A 3,305-nucleotide genomic window follows, 5' to 3' on the forward strand; every position below is an offset into this window, starting at 1 on the left:
ATTGATATTAACGTGCAAAAATTTACTCATTTTTAAAGGTAATGTATGCCGATGGAAAAATCCTTTCCTCTATGTAGTCTAATATGCAGAGGCAAACACTACAGGGCTCAGTTGAAAAAAAAAAAAAATATTAATGACATTTATGAATTTAGCAGACCATTTTAATTGTTTTAAATTAAAATTACCTAGGGAAAAACTACTAAAGATATCCATTTCAAATAAATGTTGTTCTTTTGAACTTTCGAGCCGTCAAAAAATCCTCAAAAACAAAACAAAATGACTGCAGACTGGAGTAATGGCTGCTGAAAATTCAGCTTTGCAACATTTTATAATATATTAAAATAGAACACAGTTATTTTAAATAGTACAAATATTTCACAATATTGCTATTTTCACTGTATATTTGATCAAACAAATGCAACCTTGGAGAGCATAAGAAACTGATTTGATAAAAAGGGAACATATTGTATGGCTGCAGCCGATCTCAAAAAAAGCTTCTGTTTTAGACCAAATTAAAAACAAATTAAATATTTATTTAGCAATTTAAACATTTATGGTGAATTTTAAAACGCAAAAACAGAACAGCCAACATATTTTAGACAAATAATAGAAAATGTGAAAGAGAAAATGTTTTATTAACTCAAACCCAAACTGGTTTCAGGGTAGAGCTAGTCTAGACCAGAGCACACACCAGCCTCACTATTATTAAACCAGCTCCCCTCTGAGCTCAAACGGCAAGTCTGTGTCTCTTCTGCGTCTGTACACCATAGAATCATAAACTCCTGCTGTTACGTCCACATCAGCTTTACCGTATGCCCTTCCCTGTGGAGAACAGTGGAATAAACGACAACTATAAACAAAAGCGAAATTGCAAACTGACAGAGTCTGTCACATAAAAACTATTGCACCACTATGCTGCAATACCATAACTCTGCAATCATAAGGGAGCTTGTGTATATCATGTATCCTTTGAATTAGACCTGGGAACTTAGATATAAAATGTATTAAGTGCATCTTTCTAGATAGATCCAACTGGTTGTTGGTTCTCACCCACCTCATAGTAGGTGGATACTGGTGCTCGTGGATGATATTGGGCAGCAGGGGGCAGCAGTGAGTAGCCCTGCAGGTCCTCGTATGCCCCCCAGCCTCTCACCTCCTCATAGTCATGAGCAAGAGGGCTTGTGCAGTGTCTGCCATCTGGAGGGAAGGAAACTCAGCACATGAATACTTCAACCGTGTACCTTCAAACTGCAAAAACGTTTTAATTGTTAACTACTCTGTAAACAACTGTCACTGGAGGGGTTTGCTCAAATATTGAAAACTCGCTTTGCATAAAAACAAAAGAGCTTTTAAAAGCAGAAAACTTGAAGTGATCTAAAATGCCTCCCCTTACACCATCACAGAAAAAGAAAATATTTCTTTGTTATTTCTGCTATGGCAAGGATCAATCATATTCAGGTTTGTTCATATCCCTAACTCTTAACTATACCTTAAGTCACGTAGATGATCGATTTGTTCACAAACTTCCAATGAAAGACGGACCTGAACCATACAGTCTCTTAGGACCCACAATCGCTTAGTGTTGGGGAAAGATTCTTTTAAAAGTCATAAATTACAATATTGCGTTACTCCATGAAAAAGTAACTAATTGTGTTACTTAGTTACTTTTATGAAAAGTACTGCAAGTTAAATTTAACTTGGAAAAGTAAAATTTTTGGAAGCTGTAAAGTACGGAGCCCCGCACATGACATGCAATTTCATGACATGCAAGAAAAAATAAATGAATCATGTGCACGATTTACTAATTCGTTCCCTTGATGTACTAAAATGTGCACGATTTAGCAAATCGAGGGAACGAATTAATAAATCGTGCACACAATTTATAAACTGAGGGAACGAAATAGTAAATCGTGCGCACAATTTAGCCTACTATTTTTTTCCTGCATGCCATGTGCGGGGCTCCGTAGTAAAGGCTACGGTGGCGAGAAGTGCAAAACTTTCTACCACGACTCTGCTGTTCTTTGGCTGGTTCTTCCTGTATACGTTGATTGACAGATGTCTCGTCCAGTCAGTGGTGAGTAATCCCAAACCAATGGCGCTGTCTCAAACTATACCTACCTCTTCCGGTTTGTCTGATTTGTCGTTGTGTTTTCGGATTTGTCATTGTGTTTTCTGATTTGTTAATTTGTTTTCTGAATTGTTGTTGTGTTTTCTGAACTGTTATTTTGTTTTTTAGACTTGCATTTGTGTTTGTAATTTGTTATTTTGTTTTCAGAATTGTGTTTTGTTTTGCACTTCTCGGCCACCGTAAAAGGCCCTTTCAAACCAAAAGTGAAATTAATAAGCCTCCATCTGAAGGAAGTGCCTCTTCGTCTGCACCTCACTCCCAATTTCTCTCAACACAGGGACAGGAGAGATGTCAGTGAATAAATGGGAAATTGTATTTGAAAAAGTAACTCTGATTACATAACTCACGTTACTTGTAATGTGTTATGCCCAATGCTGCTCATAACACTCTAGCAACTGTTTAACGATGGGCCAAAAACACTAACTTTTTTGCTAAATTGCTGGAAGGTTATTAGGGAGAGGCAAGATCTGAACCTAAAAATTTAAAAGTTCAGCTTTAATATCCCTCTTAAGTGTATAAGAACATTAGATTTAGTCTCACCATGATCCTCAGGGCCTTCAGGGTGAGTAAACAGGGCAGGATTGTAGACCTCATTTGGGTAGTAATAATGAGTTCTCTCCTGCTATTGAGGAAAAAGGACATCTTCAGTAGCAATAAACATTGTTTGTGAACTCAGGTGTGATGTTTGCCAATACAAGACATGAAATGTTGCTTTCAAGTATTTTTATCTGAATGTTTTGCTAGAACAGCCTTTTCCAGCTTCCCTGTGTAAAAAAAAAAAGAAAGAGGAAAGGCTGAACTGTGAGTGTCCAGTGATAATACCCGTCCGTAGCTCTCATAGACGGTGCTGTCAGGCTCAGAGCTGCTGTCGATGAGGAGCGTTCGCTGTGCCGAGGTGTTGATAAGCTCTCTGCTCGCATAGCAGGGGACCTGCAGAAACATCACATCACACCTGCAAGTTAGAAAACATGACGAGAAAGCAGAACTTCTGCAAGCAAAGAGGAATTTCTGAGGAGCAGTCAATAAATTCAGATGTTCAGAAAATTGAAAGTGCATTATAATAAGCCTTAAAGTTTACATTACAGCATCTGAATAACTTTCCTAATGCATTTTATATATATACTGTATATACATATATATACTGTATATACATATATATATATATATATATATATAT

At 37.0% G+C, this 3,305-nt stretch overlaps 1 pseudogene; it reads right to left on the reverse strand.

The window, feature by feature from the left end:
* Positions 1-705: 705 nt before the first annotated feature.
* Positions 706-3,305, reverse strand: part of LOC107585763 (nephrin-like) — a 105,248-nt pseudogene continuing 102,648 nt past the window's right edge.

Source organism: Sinocyclocheilus grahami, unplaced genomic scaffold, assembly GCF_001515645.1.
Source record: "Sinocyclocheilus grahami isolate Dianchi unplaced genomic scaffold, SAMN03320097.WGS_v1.1 scaffold74.1, whole genome shotgun sequence".
NCBI classification, from domain to species: domain Eukaryota; kingdom Metazoa; phylum Chordata; class Actinopteri; order Cypriniformes; family Cyprinidae; genus Sinocyclocheilus; species Sinocyclocheilus grahami.